The sequence below is a fragment of the Quercus suber genome, unplaced genomic scaffold (assembly GCF_002906115.3).
Source record: "Quercus suber isolate HL8 unplaced genomic scaffold, Cork oak 2.0 scaffold_527, whole genome shotgun sequence".
In the NCBI taxonomy this organism is placed as follows: Eukaryota; Viridiplantae; Streptophyta; class Magnoliopsida; order Fagales; family Fagaceae; genus Quercus; species Quercus suber.
In genome coordinates, this window is record NW_027069976.1 from 393,735 (window position 1) to 415,498 (window position 21,764).

The following is a 21,764-nucleotide window of genomic DNA, read 5'->3' on the forward strand; positions in this document are numbered from 1 at the left end:
AAAAAAAAAAAAAAAGGGCAATGCGAACTTTAGCAAGAATTGATGTAAAAATTACTAACAATATTCTTCCACTCGTTTTTTTTTTTAATGAATTATTCTTCCACTAATTGTTAAGAGTAATAATTGAACATGAGTAATGACATGAGGAAAACGAATAGTAATTTTAGGAAATGGTAAAATAACTCTGCAATGATTAAGTTATTTGTATTTATTTTGCATTAATTCAGGTCATGAGGTAGGATTCTAGTACCATTCTTCTAGTCCTTCACGGTCAAGACATTTCATCTAGCCAAGCCAACATACATTATACACTATAAACATCTAGAACTGTCAAGAAAAAAGATTTACCAACCAGATATCATACAGATTTAGAGAGTTGCAAACTTGGCCTAGGAAGCACCGACGTGGCTGAGAGGGTGCCACACCGGAGTCCGATGCGGGGTGCGGCCACCGATGCTGCTGCCCCTACGTCGGTGCCACATCTAAGGTTTTTTTTTTTTTTTTTTTTAAAAAAAAAAACGGATTTGCGCCAACTTGGCTCCAATTCGCACCAAACTAAGCAAATTCAGGTTTTATCAGTCAAATCAGATCGTATTGGCCAGCAACCGAAACTGACTGAAACGGCCAAAACAGACTGAAATCGGCCTTGAATCATGCTGAAACAGCTAAAATCGGCTTTAAATGAGGCCCAAACATCCCAAATCTATCCTTCCTCAATTTTATTCTAAATATTTGTTGCTTCTTTTTTGTTTTGTGTTTCTTGCCTTTGAAAATATATTTGAAATGAAAAGGATAACATATAGAAAATATACAAAAAAGGATGTTGTTTGCATGCTTTCCCAGCAGTGAAATATATTTGTTATCATTTGTTGTTTGCATGCTTTCCCAGAATGTTGTTTTGCATGCTTTCAAAGGATGTTGTTTGCATGCTTTCCTAGAATAAAAATATATTTTTGCCTTTGAAATATATAGAAAATATAAATAAAAATATTTTTAATAATTTTTTAATCGCTGCACCCGCACCTTATTTTTTCAAAAATTGCCGAGTCTCACACCCGCATCTGCACCCGAATCCGAAAACACATCCGTGCTTCATAGAACTTAGCTAGTCAAATCAAACTGAATATTATCAACACACAAATTTTGAAGCAAATTCAAAATCACAAACAAAAAGGTTGTGTGATGCATACAATAAAGAAGAGTTCAGAAAAATAAGATTAAATACACAAAGATTCAAGAATTGTGGTCGATTTTGGTGTAGGGCCTTCTTGGAACCTTTTCATAGGTTATTTTAGTTATTATTGAGTCTAAGTATTTAGTTCTTAGGGTTAGAAAGTTAAATAGGAGTAGTTTGGTAATTTTCATATTTTCTGGAATGGACTATGATGGGCTGTCCTAGAGGCCTAGGAGTCTTATTTTATGTTTTTAAATCCTTTTTTCCTATTTGATTTAGGATTTATTAAGTCATTTTTTGTTACTTATTTTCATTCCTAGTCATTCTAGGAATAAATTATTTAGATTCCAATTCCTTCTAGGAAAGAATATAACGTGCGCATTAGCATCTAGCGATGCAAAAAAGTGTCTATTATACATCCTCAAAACTTACTTTATATATTTTACTATCTCATTTTATGACTCATCCAACATCCGAGTTTTTATTGTTACATACAACTCATTAAAATAATATAGTTTAAATAATATAAACTATACCAACAAATAATATAAACAAATCAATTCTCACTTCTCTCCCATCTCTCTCTTCCCTCTTTTCCTCTCTTCCTCTCTCACTCCATTAAAATATTAGTTTTTATTTTTACAACCCATGAATAGCAGGGTTGTATATATACAACCTTACTATTCACATATGGTACAAATTTTTAGATAGCCACCCCCAAATGTAGCATGTTTTTAAGGGTCTAGGTGGTAAAATAGCAACTGTGGGTTTTTACACCCCCAATGCTAGTGCTAAGTGCTAACCTATATAAAGGCTTTATTGTTTTCAATAATATTCATGGTGATTTTGATTCTAATAAAATTCAGCAACTTACTTTAAGCTTTCAGGGTGTGATTGCCTTCTTCTAAGTGTGATTGCATAGGAAGACTAACGCGTGATTGATATCTTGTTCTTTGTTCTATCCCTTGCTTCAACCCCAAACAGCCATCAAGATTCAATATTTTCTAACCCTAAAGCCTTAAATAGCAATCATTATTCAAGAACTCGTTAAGAAATCGATTGTAATGCTGAATTCTTAAATATCCTACATCAAATTTGGTATAAGGGCCCAAATCAGCATTATAAAACTAGAAGCGGTCAGCCTTAAAGAGGAAGAATGACAAATCAGTAAATGCAGGTCCTTATTTATACAATTGCTGACAAACACAATCGATGCTTTGGAAGCCAAATTTGAAGAGTTGCAAGCTGCTGATATCCTTTACTAAAAGCGAAAATTCAGCCAACAAGCTTGATCCTTCAAGTAATGGTGCCAAAAGGAAAGATCTTTAGAAAAGAAATCTAAGTAGCAAAGAGAAGATCCTATCTCACCTCCTCATGTTAAAGCTGAAGGTATGTGTACTTTTGCAGGGCCTCGCTTTACACTTTATGACTTGGCATAAGGTTGATGGAGCAAAATAATCATGAGAGATGTGATTATTGTGACGAGGCACGAGATATAACAAAGAAAGTTCATGTAGAAGTACTAGATTTTGATGGAAGAATTGATCCACAATTATTTTTAGATTTGCCTACTTTGGAAAGATATTTTGACTAGTATGACATGTTCGATAAAAGGAAGGTACATTTGCTATTATGAAACTTATTGGAAAAGGTCAAATCTAAAATAACCAATGAAAGGTTCCAAGAAAGCTTTGCAACCCCAATTCCTGAATCTTTGTGTATTTAATCTTGTTTTTCCTTGAACTCTTCTTTACTATCTCCATTAATAGATTTGAGTTTGTCCAAGAAGTTTCATAACAGAAAATCTTTTCATTGGAAATGCCATGCCAGTCAAAATATCTTTCCAAAGAAGCAAGCCAATCTAAAAATACTTTGGGATCAATTCTTCCATCAAAATCTAGTACTTCTACATGAACTTTTTTCATTATATCTCCATCTTCATCGCGATAATCATGTCTCTCATAATTATTTTGCTACACATACCTTCAGATTTAACATGAGGAGGCGAGTTAGGATCTTCTCTTTGCCTTTCAGATTTCTCCTCTAAAAATCTGCCCTTACCCTTGGCAACACTACTTGAGAGACCAAGTTTCTTGGCTGAATTTTCAATTTTAGTGAAGGATATCAGCCTGTAACTCTTCAAATTTGGCTTCCAAAGCATCAATTCTATCTGAAAGTGTATAAATAATGACTTGACTTGACTGATTTGTCATCCTCCTCTTTAAGGCTGACTGCTTCTAGTTGCTTAGTGTTGATTTGGGCTCTCATACCAAATTTGATGTGGGATATTTAAGAATTCAGCACTATAATAGATTTTTTGACGAGTTCTTGAATAATTTTTGAATAAGAATCTATGTTTAAGGGTTTTAGTTTAGAAGAAAATGAATCTTGACAGCTGCTTGGTGGTTAAACAAAAGATGGAACAGAGAAGAAGATAAATAAACACTAGGCAATCACACCTAGGTCTTCCTAAGCAATCACACTTTAGGAAGGAGGTAAAAAAAAATAGAGGAAAATGAGTTAATTACAATTATCAAGCCTAAAATATGGGAAAATTTACAACATGCACTCTAAACTATAAAATTATGCACTTAACACCCTAAACTAAGATTAATTTACAAAACCATCCCATTATCTAAATTAACACATTAATGGACAGATTAGTCTCAAATTAGGATATTGATTGCAAAAAAATTTATATTTTAGGGTACACAACGTAAATGTGCCAGTTTAGGCCCTTTAAAGTGATAACTTTCCATTAATCTATTAATTTAGACATTGATATGATTAGATGGGGTCGCCATTGTGAATTAAATTTCAATCAAGATGTTGGTTTTATTTTACATTTTAATGTGCACAAAATAAATGTCCATAAATCCTTAACTTTACACACCAATGAACAATCCATCCTTTGTTTTTCTCACCCTTTGGTTTTTAGAGCATCCACAGCAAATGTGGTATTTGTGCTAAATGCTAATATTTGGCATTTGGCACACCAAACACCAAAAATGGAGTTTTATCGGATTTATTAAATGTGTCAAATTTTTGCAACATGCTACAGTACCGTGATAACTTTGGCACGATATGGAGCAATATAGCACACAGGTTTATTATTTTTTTTATTCATCTTTCTCTCTCATCTCTCCGTCAGTCTCTTCCTCTCTTTTTTTCTCAAACCCCAATCCTCTCCTCTCTCTCAACCTCTCATCTTTTGTTCTCTCACCCTCACTGCTCTTCTATGCCGACGCTGACAATCACTTCCACGCCGATCTCTCTCTAGCAATGTTTTTTTTTTTTTTTTTTTTTTAAGCTATGGTTTGATAGGTGGGGGTTTAGACGGTGATGTATGAGTTCAAATTGTGTTGGCTAGGTTCGGTTTCAACAGAGGTGGGTGGGTTCGAATGGGCTAGGCTATGGGTTCCGATGAATGGGTCGGCGATGGGTGGGTATGGGTCTGAGGTCTTGGTCGTTAAAGCTTTTGCAATTGGGAGTAATGTTGGTGTCAATGACGGCGATGATGAGGTCGAAGCCAAAGTCGAACACTTTGAGGAAGCCAAAGTTGCCAGTGGTTTTGAGGCCGAGGAATTAAGGGGACCGAGTGGCGTGGAGGTAGCGGAGAGTGTGGGGGGGAAGATAGTGGGTTTGGAGTCTAGGTTGACTTGGATTATGAAGGTTTTGGGTTTGGAAGTGGGTGTGGCTGAGGATGTGGAGGAGGTGGGTTTGTCGAGGGTTTGTGGTGGTGGTGGTGGTGGTGGTGGGGCTTCCGATTTGGTGTTGGTGGGCTATGGGTTTGTTTTGAATTGTGTTTTGGGTTGTGGAGGATGTGGTGATTGTGTGGTGTTGGCTGTTAGTTGTTGGCAGCAATGTGGTGGCTGTTGATTATGTTTGATGAGTTGTAAATATTATTTTAATATGTTGTATATATTATTTTAATGTATAGAATTGAATGATAAAATATATAAAAAATGGGATGTTGTAAAATGATGTGGTAAAATAATAAAGTAGGCTTTTGGTGTGTCAAAATGACATTTTTTATAGAAAATTTGCTACGAATGCTCTTAACATGTAATGGAGGGAATGAGTTTAGGAGTTGGAATGGTGTACAAAATTAAGTTGCATAGAGTAGGCTACGGGTGTTTCAACTCTTCAAGAGACACACTCTTGGAGATACCTCCCAATTGTATTTTCTTATTGATTATCAAAAACTGATTACAATATGCAAGTTCTTGACTAGATATAGTTACATCAGGACGCATGCAATGCAATAGGCTCCTATCATTTAATTGGTTCTTTTATAACTAAATAGGCCCCTAACAACTACTTAGGCTCCTAGGATACTCATACTATCTTAACCAACATCATTAGAAATAGTGCAATCTTGCTAATTGTTATAAAACTCAAACACTTCTGTACAAGTAGCTACTAAGATGCTGCATCAAGATGACTTCTCTTAGAAAAGCACTCGTCCTCAAGTGGATTCTTCTTCTTTTTACTCATGGTAGGGCAGCAAACAATGCACATTGAAGGTTTTTGAAATATGCAAGTGTGATGGCAGCTGCACTTGGTAAGCATTGTCCTAGACTTGTGTGTAATTGAGCAAGGTCCAACCATTTTGTCCTGCATCTAGGCATAGGTTCCAGCAGGGTTCATTTCCTTGGTCACATCTAAGGCCTTAGGTTGAGCTTTCAAGAATCTACTTTGATCAATATTCTGTAGAAATTTAAACAGATTAAGATTTACTCCAAAAGGTCAGAAAGAAGAGAATTTGTTATACTAATAGTGATATAAAAACAGCACCTACAATGGCATTTACTTTGACATAAGTTTCCAATTGTGCTTCCTTTCCTTTTGTACCTGGTTTATAGTCATATGTCATTGCTACTGCTTATTCATTACCAGGAAAAATTCATTTGCTGTTGCTTATTGTTGTGATTCTTGAAACCCCTTTAGCTGATTGTTGAAGCAGGGCTCCTAGCAAGCTAGGGGCTGAAGTGCCCCCACTGAGCATTGGGGGAGGTGGAGGTCTCTTCTGATGTGAGCCTAGCAATGGAGCAGTGTTGTGGCTCACAAAGGCCCTTTGACTGAATCTTGGAGAAGGGATATAAGTGCCCGGATTGGGCGCAGAGGGAGGGACTTGGTGTCTCAAAGGAGAGATACTGTGGCTGGCTAAGGTCTTTTGACGGACAGATGATGGAGTGACTTGACCTTGCAGTGACTCAAATAAATGGTGTTTATTTACTATATTTTGCTCTTCTCTATGGAAGATTCTGCTAGCCTCATGTGCATATGCATGTATGCTCGTGAGAAGAAACACTGCTCTGATTATGAGAAGCATATTTTGAAGCCTCATCCTGTTCTGTAAGTATATAGAGTTGAGAGCAATTTGATGGAGAATGTCTTAGGCTTTTAGCTTTATAAGGAGTAATTTTTACCGCACAGGCATTAGAAGAATCTGGTAAGAAGCCAATGTTTTACTACAAAGGAAACCATGGTAGACACAAAGGAATCCATTTCCATCCTTGCAACTAAAAATTTGTCCATTTGAACCGCATTAAGGATTTTTATTTTTTTATTTATTTATTTTTAAATATCCAGAAAGTGACACCAATAACGATCCATACAAATCCCAAGCTGGGAGTGGAGGTTCTGCTTTTTTTTTTTGCTGAATGAGTGGAGGTTCTGCTTATGCCTTGCCATGTTTTGCTCAAATATTTTGTGCAGTGAAGCACAATCTCCTGAGTCCTGACCATTTCTAACAAGAGCAACCAAGTATTTATGAAATTCTTATTGGTGGAAACAGACAACAGTAGCAAACGAACCAACATCATCAAAATATTTAAACAAGTTGGCCAATTTTTCAATTTTACGTTGTAAAGCAATTCAATGTGTTAGAATTAAAATGATCTCCTTATGATTATTTTAAAAAGTGGAGAGAAACTTATAACTTTATGAAAATTATCTACTGGTTAATGAAAATAATATACTGGTTAGTTCTCATTTTTTTTCAGAAAGCAGAAAGGGCGGATTAAAGTGGAAACATAGCCATAACAAATAAACAAAGACACCTTTCTTCTTCTTCTTCTTTTTTGAGGGGGGAAACACACCTTTCTTCAATGTGAAAGTTTTAAGTTCTTTATACTTTATGAACTAAAAAGTGGACTATCGACTATTCTATAAAAGACGGTTGAAAATGTCACTACTTGGGAAACATGGCCATACCATTTAAAAAAAAAAAACACCTTTTTTTTTTTGAACAAATGTTAACATTTCAAATATTCTATTTAAGACTCAGTTGAAAAATGTCCACTATTTGGCTAACTCAAGCATACCATACAAGAAAAGAGTAAAATTCCTTTGTCTTGTTGGTAGTGTTCCACTTTATATAGTTTATATCATACAGACTGCTATATGCCATATATCTTATTTTTATTTTTATTATCCACGTTAAACTATAGTTATATTATGAGAAAAAAATTAATGAATGAAGTATGTTGTGATTGGTAGAACATAAAGTAGAACAGAAAATTATCTTTTTTTTATCAATATAAACATTGAAGTTTTAGTATACAAGTGGTTAAATAGTAGTATAGTTTTTTTTTTTTTTTAATTTTTTTTTATTCAAAGTGGTTAAATGGTATCAAAAGCCAAAAAATTGAACTATTAAATGAATAGCAACTATTCTAGAAGCGTCCTTTAACCAAAGAGAAGAAAAGAAAAGAGAGAAAGAAAATAAAAAGAGGAAGTATTTTATAAGATTGAATGGAAAAATGTCTACTATTTGGAAATACATGGACGTACCACTCAAAGAATGGAATAAAAATCTTATGTCATACAATTGTTTTTTCACTTTATAAGTTATACCCATGTAAGAATATTATGTTTCCACTTCATACAAGAGTGTGATGCTGTGTGGAGTGGAAACACCATATATCTTCTCACTTATACCATACAAGCTTTATTTTGTCACATATTTGATATATATATATATATATATATTCGACATGTGTTAAGCTGCAATCATTAGAATATAAACTCAGTAGGGTTGGCCGAGTGGGTGGACACTCGGTCTCAAAGTGGCTGTCTTGGGTTTAATGAGGAGCTCTCTAGTTCAAATTCAGGCAACAGCACTTTGAAAAAACTCAATGGGCCAGCGATTTACCCCGCTATGGGCACACCCGTCACGAATAATGATTAGTATCTGGTTGAAAGTTTTGAGAAAACACTGTGGGAAACCAAAAAAAAAAAAAAAAAAAAAAAACAAATTTTTTTTTTTTTTTTTTTTATAGCTAATATGAGTTTGGGTGGTTTGATTCATGGCTGTGTTTCTTATTAAAATTTGATAATTTCAACTTAGGATGATGAGAATTTTGAGTTTGGTTGTTTCTAATTGTAGATTTTCTTTTTCTTTTTTTTTTTTCTTTTTTTTTTCATTTTACACTTGCAAATGAATTTACAAGTACAAACCCAAACACTATAAAAGGAAAATATTTTCCATAAAATATTTTCGATGTAAAATATTTTACATCGAAACAAATAGAGCAGTTATTGACAATTGAAAGTGGTGGTCGGGGCATAAGTGATAAAACAAAATAGGAAATTTATATAGAATCTTAAGGAATGATAAATTCACCAAATGAGATAAATTGCTGAATTGTTATCAGGGCCATATTAGCACTTATAAAACAATCTCTTACAAAGGGTGGTGATGCCTTAGAGATTTATATGGTAGAATCAATGGAGGAGATTCCCACACCTCAAAGATGAAATCTACTGAAACGTTCTTCTTGTAAGAAGTGAGTATGAAACATCTTTAATTGAAACTCAGGCTCCAATTTGTCATGCCCATTGAAAAAGAGTTTAGGGCAATATGTTTTTGTCAAGACTCAAATTTGCTTAGACAAGAGTGTAAGTTTGCACACTCATCCAAACTTTTTCAAGCATGGACATGTTTATATATAACATACTCTCATGTTTATACATATAACACGGATATATATATATATATATATAAAATCGACAGAAGAGATTTCCACCCCTCAAAGATGAACTCTATTGAAATGTTCTTCTTGTAAGAAGTGAATATGAAACAGCTTTAATTGAAACCCTGATGTGAACCTCAATCGACAAGTTTTGAGACCCAACAAACAATATTGGAATACTTACCCAAGAAAACTAAAATTCAGATTTTTGATAGAAAACCCCAACCCAACGTCTATAAATGAAACGCGGACCAAATGTATAAAGTAACAAACCTCGACCCAATGATTATAATTGAATTACGAACCAAATGTGTAAACTATGAACACCACAAGAAAGAATCCTTGATAAGTTCACATGTTCTTTAAAGAACTAATAGAAGAAGCAAACCTCACGTTTGTCTTAATTTTTATAAATAAATAAAAAGGACTAAATAATAGAAGCCTAAAATTAAGGTTGATTTGGTCTGAAATTAGCAACTCCTCCATGCCAAAAACAAACTGAAATGGGCAAGGAAATTATGCCTATGGAAGGCAAGTCAATCAGCTAATTAATTGGTATAGAACTGGAAAATCAATCAGCCATTAATCCACACCATTGCTATAAAAATTATGCCTAATTAATCAAGATCAGCAATATCAATAATTTGAATTAAATTTATTATGCCTTCATCTTCCTTTCAGCCAAGCTTGGAATGCCCCGTTTTAGAATCAGCCCAAATCTCTTAAATTAGCCCATTAAGAGCTTCTTTGATTTTCTAGGATCTTGCTATAGTAATAGGCCCAATTGGAACATGCAATGGACCCTTTAATAGTGCTTGTTGATTTTCATCAAACCCAGGCTCAAATTTGTCATGCCCATTGGAAAAGAGTTTAGGGTTGTATGTTTTTGTCAAGACTCAAATTTGCCAAGACAAGAGTATAAGTTTGCACACTCATCCAAACTTTTTCAAGCATGTACATGTTTATACATATAACATACTCAAGTTTATACTTATAACATAGATATATGTTATATGTCCTACATTTCCTACATAGTATGAATAATCTAAGGAGAAAAAATTGATTCATTGCCTAAAACTTTACCAAGTTGATTAAATTCTAGGGTATGATCAATCCATGCACAACACCCTCATGAGGTTTATTAAGATCTAATTAGAAAATATCTATTTATTTTCTATTCTCGTTAATTAATTAAAATGAAATCAATTCTTAGACCAATATAATTATGATATTTTACAAAATAATAAAATTAAATCTATAATTTCAAGAAATTAATAAATTAAACCAAGACCATTAGAAAGACAACAAATGTTACTTTCTTACACAAATATACAGGGGACTCATCCAACTACAATAGAAGGATGATTAGGATTTCAGCAAGTATACTTGCTATTTTAACATGAACCACCACGGGTGCTAAACCTACAAAAAAAAAAAAAAAAAAAAAAGTATACCTAATAATTGTGAATTCATTTAGGCAATGAATCTAAATTTGGTAAGGATGAGATATAAAACCCACATTTTACACTATCCAATAAGAGATTGTCACATCAGTGTTTTACTTAAAATTCAATACGTCCTATACACCTAATAACATCTCAATAAACTCTCAATTTGGTTGAATTTATATATGGATATTATAATTGATTAGATGTAGTTGTGCTTATTCGTAGATATGTGATAAGATGATGTAACATGTTGAGATTGAAAGAGTAAAATATAGGTTTTACACTACATTCTTACAAAATTTAATCTCTTAGGCAATATATATATATATATTCATATTCTTGATTAATTATGCATACTAGCTTGTAACTCCATACATATACATGAATATACTTAAAATTTATACAGTAAGATGCACAGTATAATTCTTACATATATAATTTAAATATTATTGATAGTTATATATATTTTTAACTCTTTAAAAAGTCTTGTAAGAATATTATTAGGTAGAAAATGTAAATTGTCCATTTTTTTAAAAAAAATTTGTATTCATTAATTCTAGACTCTTTCGTTTTTGTAAGTAATAACTCACTTTGATAGATATTTATAATGTGGTCTTATATTTGACTCCAAAATTAAGAAATAAAACTCTCTCTAAAAATAGGATAATTATTGAGTACTTCCGGAGTATCATAAATACGTACTCCTCCCTTTCACATAATTATGAGTTCCTCTAATTAAATTCATGGTGGGACCCATAATTCATGTGAGATGGAGAGTACGCATTTATGGTACTCCCAAAAATTAATAACTTAAGACACATGACGTAAAATTAGACTTCAATTGTATAACTAATTGGATTTTCTCTATAGGCTCCTTGGAAAGGTTCCACGACCACATCACCACCCCTCTACTTCATCTCTAAAGTATCAAGTTTGCCTCACAAATAGGCTTGGAAAAAATACGCTCAGAAATCTCCAAGGAAACTGAAATCCTCCAAGTACAATCAAAGCTTCTCTGCAGAACTCAAATTCAAGATAATTTAACAGATCCAATCAATCTTGTAATGAAGAGAATCCTTCTGGATTGGAGAAAGTCAAATTGTTTAGTAATTTAAACTGTTTAGTAACTTTGTTTTATCAATTTACTATTTTAACTTCACTTTTAAGTTGTTGGTTAATTAATTTAGGGGTATTCTTAATATATATTGTAGGGTTAGGATTTGTGGCCCAAGCCCAAAACAATAAATTTGTAGAGTATGGGTGAAAGAGCTAGGTTAAGTATTGGATTGACAACAACGAATCACAACTTTCAAACACAAGCCAACAAGAATTTACACGTAAAGCCTGAAAATCCGAAGAGTTATATTATTATTTATTTGATGAACAAAGGTCTTAGGGTTACAGCCAAGTTCTCTCTTTCTTTTTTTATTCTTTTTCTTCTCCTCCTTCTTCTCGGTCACACAATAGCTCTCATATGGGTTTTCGGTCCACTATGTTGGACTGGGCCCTTTTCCCCCCACAATAGCCCCTCAAAATTTTAATTTTTCCCTCACATTCGAGTAGAAAAAGTAAGATTTTGATCTGCCACGCCAGGAAAAAGAGATAAAAATAAAGAAAAATAAAGAAATTTAAAAAGGGAAAGTCATAAATATCCCCGTTTACACGCGCGCGGACATAGAGCCAAGCGCTTCATTATTGCCGCTGTCAGTTCCGTATTCCCAAAGCGCTGTACTAATTACTCCAGGCAGCATTTTGTCCTTTGCATCCAACGGTGGGTTGTTGATCCAACGGCCAGGGTTCTTCTTCGGGATTTGGACGGAATGAATGACACTGTTTCACCTGTCTTCGTATATAAACCTCTGGAGGAGGTTATTTTTCTTTACTTTACGCATTCTCAGAGTACCCAGAGCATTCTCAGAGCACCCAGAGAGTTCTTTCCTTCAAAACCTTTCACGCCTCTTCGGATTTCTGTGTTCTTTGCTTCCAGGATCTACAAAGAGTCCATCTCGAGTTTAGGGATTTTACTCCAATCTTGTTTATGTAAGTTTCGGCACCTCCTGATCCTTTATTTTCTTCTCGGCTAACGTTTTCTTCCCTTAAAACCCTTCTTCTGTCCATTGCTTCAGTCATCCTCTAAAAAATGGGCAAATTCCAACATCTCGTCGATAGTCCGGCGTTGATAGAGGAATTTAAGCAAAATCATGGTATCCCGCGGGGGGTAAATTTGAGGTATTGCCCTTCAGAGAAGATATTAACAGCCCGAAGAGAGGAAGAGGTCGTAATCCCAATGATAGCCTTCATTGAAGGGGGAATGACCCTCCCAATGGGCTCCATCACTTTAAACTATCTTCGCAACCACAAGCTCTCTCTTGAGCAGTGCGCGCCCAACACCTTTAGGATATTAGGGGCTATCGATGCCTTAAACGAACAGTTAGGACTAAGGCTGACCTGGCATGACTTAGCATACATGTATGAATGTCATAGCCAAAAAGGGGCGGGATACTACCTTAAATCCCGATCCGACGTCGTTAGACTGTACTCCTGCCTTTCCAAATCGAATAAAGGGATGAAAGACGACTATTTAATCGTCTCGGGCGCATGGCATGACGGTCTACACTATCCGACTAAGCTAGGAGAGCCAGGTGTGACTTCTTAGACTTAGGATCTCTTACAATAGTCTTAGGGCCTTCATTCTCCATAGCCTGTTCTTTTTTATGTCATCCTATTTTAATTTTCTGATCCGACCTGTTTATTTGTTTTACAGATAAGGCACATACTGCTCCTCGACTCAGCCTTATCAACACCCCCACCCTCAATTACCTACTACGCTCGGAGATATTCATAAGCGAGGACGGATAGCTGCGGTCCATCCCACTCATACTCGGCTACACGCCTAAGAAAGCAGACATCCAGCCAGCTGGCAACGCCATCACACAAGGTGATCACCGGCTACGGCGAATAGACGTCGCTCGAAAAAACTTTTTGGCCCCATACGACCTAGCACCTGTTCCACACCCCAACCCCCAGGGCGTGCCTTTGCTAATCTAACCAGTTCAACAAGTCCCTCTCGAACCGGCGGCCACAGGCGAAAGGGTCGGCTCTTCATCCTCTAATTCATCCACTTCATTAGAGGAGCAGATTGACAAATTTAAGGGGACACTTCAGGGGGGGTTTAGATAATACCCTCTTCAGATTTCGAGGAGGAAACTGACAGGCAATCCTGCATCCGCCCACCCCTGCTGCTGACTGCAGTCCCTGAGGACTCTTCAGAAGAAGAAGAAGAAATGTCTGACTTGAAGCTCCTTCTGAAGAAAAGGGGTAACAAAGCTGAGTCCAAGGGGACGGGGACCTCTCGGCCAGTGGTGAACTTACCTCCACCTCCACCCCCACCCTAGGTCTCCGATCCGGCCCTGAAACCGATACCGGATCTGAAGAAAATGAGGCCTATCGAGCCTGAGGATCGGGAGGTGGTGGTACCACCAAAGGCCAAGCAGCAGAAGGTGGTAAAGGACCACCGCAGCAAGAGGGCCTCTTCAGTGGAGAGCAGGGAAGAGCCCCCAGTGGCCGACATGCGCTGAGGACAACACATGTGGTCTCCCAGGCTGGAACTTGATGGTGTTCCTTTTTCTTGGGAGACCTTTGTTAGGAATTACGACGGGGGTAGAGCTGGGCTCATAGCTGAAGCGCTGGAGCAGCCACTGCTCCTCCCCCGAGACATGGACTCATACAGGCGCTTCAGCCAGTATGATCTCTTTATGTCCCTGAAGAGGGACCTGGCCATGGTAAGCATGCTCATTCGACTCCTCGGTTAGAGTATTAATTTCCTATATTTTTATGCTAACACTATTACCTTATTTGTTCAGATTACACAGCAAGTGTTCGTGGCCGAAGAATGGAATCGAAAGGCCTACGTGGAAGCCCAAGCGGAGGCCCAGGCTAGGTCCGAGGCGGAAAGGGCATTGGGCAGCCTAAAGGATGAGGTCTCTCAGATCTTGGACCAACTAAAGGGAGTGACCCAGGAAAGGGATAGCTTTCATGCTGGTCTTAAAAATGCTGAGACCCAGGCCGAAGCCCAACGCAAGCTGTTGAATGAAACTCAGAAAAATCTGGCAACTGAGAAGGAGCTTATGAAGGAACTTCGCGCCGAACTCCTGAAGGCCAATAAGGTTGCCAAGGAGGCTCGGAGGGACGTTCAGTTGGCCAAGGAGGCGACCGAGGCCGAAAAGAAAGTGTCCTACCAACTGGGAGTGGAGACGACGGAAAAGGGTCTTACTAAGCAATTTGCTTCAGTCGTCCGGGACTACTGCGGCATGACCTGGGGTAAGGCGCTGGATGCTGCTGGAGTGCCTGCTGACTCGAAGCTGAGGTTGCCCGAGAGTATCTTTTATGACCCAGACATCCGAGAGCTTCCAGAGGCTGACGCCCCTCCTCCAACACAACTCCTAGAGGTCTCGGAGCAGCCTTTGGTTGACTAAGCTCCCCCAGTCATCCTTGAGCCTACCAAGGATTCCAGCCAGCCAGGTGATCAGAGCCTTCCTACTGAGCCACCTAGGGAGAAAGCTGAAGGCTTGGGTGAAAAGGAAACTTCCTCGGAACCTAAAGACCAAGCCCTAGTAGAAATTTAGGTTTTTTTTTTTTTTTTTTTTTGTTCCCCCTTCATATAAGGGATTGTAAATTATTCAATTTCAATCAATGAAGCAGTTTCTGTTTTATCTTTGATGTATTTATTGCATGCCAGATGGTTTTCCTTTGTCACAAGTAACTTCATTTCGTAATTATGATAATGTAGGCACACATAATCACTTGACCTCGCTGATAATATATATAACTAAAATTGATTCCAAAGAGGACAGTACAGAAAGGTTACTGTTAAGTGATGACCAAGTATTATAAAAGTTGGATAGAGTTGATATTAAACAGGGTTAATAATGCCAGGCAGGACTTATTCTAAAAATAACCTTCAGTATCAATGAAAGCATAAAAGTATTAACTAAAAATCACCTGGTCCGAGGATCACAAGCATGATTGGGTTTAAGTTTAAATACTTAGAGAACCAATAAGGAGTGTTAACTAACCCAAAATCATCTGGTCCGAGGATCACAAGCATGATTGGGTTTAAGTTTAAATACTTGGAGAACCAATAAGGAGTGTTAACTAACCCAAAATCATCTGGTCCGAGGACTACAGGCATGATTGGATTTAAGTTTAAACACTTAGAAAACCAATAAGGGGTGTTAACTAACCCAAAATCATCTGGTCCGAGGATTACAGGCATGATTGGATTTAAGTTTAAACACTTAGAGAACCAATAAGGGGTGTTAACTAACCCAAAATCATCTGGTCCGAGGACTACAGGCATGATTAGATTTAAGTTTAAACACTTAGAGAACCAATAAGGAGTGTTAACTAACCCAAAATCATTTAGTCCGAGGACTACAGACATGATTGGATTTAAGTTTAAACACTTAGAGAACCAATAAGGAGTGTTAACTAACCCAAAATCATCTGGTCCGAGGACTACAGGCATGATTGGATTTAAGTTTGAACACTTAGAGAACCAATATAAAGAGTGTTAACTAACCCAAAATCATCTGGTCCGAGGACTACAGGCATGATTAGATTTAAGTTTAAACACTTAGAGAACCAATAAGGAGTGTTAACTAACCCAAAATTATCTGGTCCGAGGACTACAGGCATGATTGGATTTAAATTTAAATACTTAGAGAACTAATATAAGGAGTGTTAACTAACCCAAAATCATCTGGTCCGAGGACTACAGGCATGATTGGATTTAAGTTTAAACACTTAGAGAACCAATAAGGGGTACAAGTTATCACAATGAACAAAGAAATAATTCGATTAATAATAGTACCTTTTGAGGTTATTTACATTCCAGGGGCGTGGTATTACACGACTATCCAAGTCCTCTAGAAAATATGCCCCAGTGCCAGCACATGAAGTAATACGATATGGTCCCTCCCAGTTTGGTCCTAATTTTCCCCACGCTGGGTTTTTCGCAGTGCCAACGACTTTTCTGAGCACCAAATCACTAAGTTCTAAGGGTCTTAGCTTGACGTTGGCATCATAGCCTTGCCTAAGTTTCTGCTGGTAATGCGCCAGCTGAACCATTGCATTTTCTCTTCTTTCTTCGATTAAATCCAAGCCTACTTCTAAGAGCTCATCTTACTGGTCGGACTGAACAAGTTAGTTCTTAAAGTTGGGAAACCTGTTTCCAAAGGAATGACAGCTTTAGTCCCATATGTCATTGAAAAATGAGTCTCTCCAGTAGATCTGCGAGGTGTAGTTCTATAAGCCCAGAGCACGTGTGGCAACTCTTCAACCCACTTACCCTTCGCGTCGTCCAACCTCTTCTTTAACCCATTAACTATGACTTTATTAACTACTTCAGCTTGCCCATTCCCCTGAGGATAGGAAGGGGTAGAGTATCTATTCGTGATTCTCAGTTCGCTACAATAACTCCGAAATGCGTTACTGTCGAACTGTAAGCCATTGTTCGAAATGAGAGTATGAGGAACTCTGAAACGGGTGACAATACTCTTCCACACAAATTTTTGCACATCCACGTCTCGGATATTGGCCAGAGGCTCGGCTTCGACCCATTTCGTGAAATAGTCTATGCCAACTAGAAGGTACTTCCTGTTTCCTGCAGCCTTGGGGAATGGACCCACTATGTCCAAACCCCATTGGGCAAACGACCACGGGCTAGATAGTGGGTTGAGGACTCCACCTAGTTGGTGTATGTTCGGTGCGAATCGCTGACATTGATCGCACTTCTTTACATAGTTATGGGCTTCTTTTTGCATGTTCGGCCACCAATACCCTTGAGTAAGGGCTCGGTGGGCCAATGACCTGCCTCCAGTGTGACTCCCACAAATTTCTTCATGCAATTCCTCTAGTAGCAACTCAGCCGCCTCTGGATGAATACACAATAGGTATGGTTCTGAGTAGGAACGTTTGTATAACTTTCGGTCTTCGGACAGCCAAAACCTGGTAGCCTTCCTTCGGATCTTGTCAGCCTCTCCCCGCTCTTCCGGCAAGGTGTCATCCTTCAAGAATTTGATTATGGGATCCATCCAGCAGAAACTTTCTCGAATCTAGTGCACTTGGATTGCATCCCCTCCTGCTCCGGTGGGCTCATGGAGATCCTCGACAAGGATAACTCTCGGCAAGTCTTGCTCCGAAGATGTGGCTAGTGTGGCCAAAGAATCTGCGTGCGCGTTACTACTTCTAGAAACATGTAGCAAGCTAAAAAATTCGAATTCCACCTGCAGACGTTTGACTCGATTCAAGTATCCTTGCATTTTTTCATCCTTCACTTCAAACTCCCCTTGTACTTGGCCCACAACTAATCTTGAATCCGAGAACAACTCCACGGCCTTTCCTCCCATTCTTCGGACCATAGCCATTCCCATCAATAGGGCTTCATACTCTGCCTCATTATTGGTTGCACCAAAATCCAGCCTTAATGACTTTTCAATGATGATTCCTTCTGGAGATATCAAGACCAGCCCCACTCCAGAACCTTTCCTGTTTGCAGCTCCGTCTACATACACTTTTCAACGAGCAGGATCTCATTGAAAAATCATGCCAACCGATTTTCCATCCATGTCTCCCTTTGTTGTTACTTCTTCTAAGCTGGGCTTCGTGAACTCGGCCACTAAATCTGCTAGGATCTGCCTCTTAACTGAAGTGCGAGGCATATATTTGATATCGAAGGCTCCTAAAATGGTACCCTATTTAGCTATCCTTCCCGTGTAGTCGGCACTTCGAAGTACTGTCTTAAGTGGGAGTTGCGTGAGCACAACGACAGTATGCGCCTGGAAGTAATAGGGCAATTTTCACGTTCCCAATACCACTGCCAAAATAGATTTTTCCAATGGCAAGTATCTGATCTCGGCTTCATGTAGAGACTTACTTACACAGTAGACCGGCCTTTGTACCCCTTGATCCACTCTTATTAGCACTAAACTTACAGCATGGGGGACCATTACGATATAGGCAAATAAGACTTCATCTGGTTCAGGGCTAGACATAATTGGTGGCCGAGACAAGTAGTCTTTAAGTTGTTGGAAAGTCGAGGCACATTCTTCAATCCATTCAAATCCCTTCCACTTGTTGATCAGCGAGAAGAAGGGTTTACACCTATCCGCGGACCTGGAGATGAATCGGTTCAAAGCAGTTGTCATCCCTGTTAACTTCTGGACCTCTTTCGGATTTCGAGGAGGCTGCAGATTTTGAATAGCCTTTATTTGATCAGGATTGACCTCAATTCCCCTGTGCGTTACCATGTAACCCAAAAATTTGTCTGATCCCACACCAAATGAGCACTTCGACGCATTCAAGCGCAACTTATGTCTCCTTAGGGTCTCAAAAACGTTATCAAGATCCTTCAAATGCTCAGAAATAACCTTGCTTTTTACCACCATGTCATCTATATAGACCTTAATGCTTTTGCCCAATTGTGATTCAAACATCTTGGTCACCATTCGCTGATAAGTAGAACCTGCATTTTTCAGACCAAACGGCATCACTTTATAGTGGTAATTACCAATGGGAATAACAAAAGCGGTTTTCTCCTGGTCATCTGGGGCTAATAGTATCTGATGGTAACCTTGGAAAGTATCCAAGAAACTCATCCGAGGATGGCCGACAGTAGCATCTACTAATTGATCAATCTTCGGCATAGGGAAAGGATCCTTAGGACAAGTTTTATTCAAGTCCGTGAAGTCCACACAAACTCGCCACTTTCCACTTTTCTTCTTTACCACCACAGTATTTGCCAACCATTCGGGGTAAAAAACTTCTTTAATAACCCCAGCTTGTTTGAGCTTCATCACCTCTTCCTTGACTGCATCAGCATGCTCTTTGGATGGCCACCGATGAGGCTGTTTCTTTGGTACACTCAGAGGGTTAACCCTCAAATGATGGCAAATGAACTCTGGGTCCACTCTTGGGGCTTCATAAGTACTCTAGGCGAATACATCAATATTTCTTTTCAGGAAGTCAATTAGCTCTTCTTTCTCTGGTTGAGGTATCTAGGATCCGATTTGAAAATATCTCTCGGGATTGGTCCCAATTAAAACCCGCACTAGGTCCTCGCATTTAACGCCCTCATCATGACCTTCGACGGGTGACAACCGACCCTTTAACTGCTATAGATCTCCCTCCGTCCTGGCTGAGGATTCAATTTCGGGCTCGTGTTGTATGGCAGCCACCAAACATTGCCTAGCCGAGGATTGATCTCCGCGGATCTCACAAACGCGCCCTTCGGAAGGATATTTGAACTTCTGATGCAAAGTGGAGTAAACAGCCCCTAGCGTGTGTAGCCAAGGTCTGGCTACAATCGCCGTATAGGGGGAATAGACATCGACAACAACGAAATCCACTTCAACCACTTCTGAGCCAGTCTGTACAGGCAGCCGTATCTGTCCTTTCAGAGTAACCATCCTTCCCTCGAAGCTGACCAGGGGAGAACAGTATGGAGTTAAGTCATCAAGCGTGAGGTTCAGCCTCTTGAAGAGGTCAGGATACATGATCTCCACTGCGCTACCCTGGTCCACCATCACTCTTTTCACATCATATCCCCCAATCCTAAGTGTGACTACCAAAGCGTGTTCGTGAGGCTGAATGGTCCCAGCTTTATCTTCGTCCGAAAAGCCTAAAACGGGCAGGGCAGCCTATCTAGAGCTCCTCGGATCTCGACCAATATCCCCTGCTAGTAGCTGAGCCACTGACATAACCTTGGTCGGCCAGGACCCTGTTCTTCCTGGCGCTGCGAAAATGGCGTTAATAGTACCTAATGGAGGTTTCATAGAATCTCTCTTCTCGGACTCAAAATTCGCTTGACCTCCTCAGCCACTGGAGTGGTGCAAAAGATGCCTCAACCTGCCTTCACGGACCAACTGGTCCAAATGATCCCACAAGCTTCTGCAGTCTTCAGTGGCATGCCTATGGTCTTGGTGGTATTGACAATAGAGATTGTGATTGCGTCTCTTAGGGTTTCCTACCATTTTACTCGGCCACCTAAAGAATGACTCGTTCTTGATCTTTTCCAGGACTTGATGAACTGGCTCTTTGAACACTGTATTGACTGCTTGAGTATTTGCTGAGCCTGCTGCCCGGCGAAATCTCTCATCGGCTTATTGTTGTTATAACGATCCGACCTGAAGTCCATCCTGTCCTGGGGGGTAACCTTGTCCTTACCCTTCCCTTGCTGCTACTCTTCTTCAACCCTTTTATATTTCTCAATACGGTCCATAAGTTGACGCATGTTAGTGACAGGCTTGCCAGACAAGGATGTCCTTAAACCATGATCAGTGGGGAGACCCAGCTTAAACGTGTCTAAGGCCATTGCATCAAAGTTGCCTTCCATATCATTAAACATCTCCCAATATCTATCCGAATACGCCTTAAAGGACTCGCCTTCACGCATGCTTAAAGATAGCAGAGAAGACAAGAGCCTGGCCACCCTTCGGCATGTGACGAAACGTGAACCAAAAGCTTGAGTGAGCTCTTGGTAAGAATCGATGGAGTCTGCTTTCAGGTTGTCAAACCACCTCATGACCACGGGTCCAAGACTAGAAGGGAATACCTTGCACATCAGAGCTTCATCTCTGGAGTAGACAGCCATCCTTTGGTTAAAATGGCTCACATGTTCCACAGGGTCAGTTTTACCGTTGTAAATAGTAAAGGTTGGCTGGTTAAAACGCCGAGGAAGCTTCGCTCCTTCAATTCTGCGCGTGAAAGGTGACCTGGAGATTTGATTCAAAGCCTTGCTCATGGCATCATTGCCCACCCCTCCATGTGGTGGCCTTTGAGGTTGCTTCTTGCGAGGGTGCTCATCCTCATATGAAAAAGATTCACTGATTGGAGTTCGAGACCTCTGCTCATAAGTGATGTCTTGTCCGTCACCTGAGTCGTCATTGGAGTGCGAGGCAGCACGTTTTCTTTTCGCATGGCGCAGCTCCCTTCTTAACCTTTCAATCTCTATTTGCATGCTGTTTTTCTCTGCATGAGAAACATGACTTCCGCCACGAGGTTGAGTTCGTTCAGTGTGTGTAGTATGCACACTGCCTTCACGGTCTTGTCTCCGCTCCAAATTGAGAAAATGATCAATATGTTGGGACGCCCCAAATTCTGCCG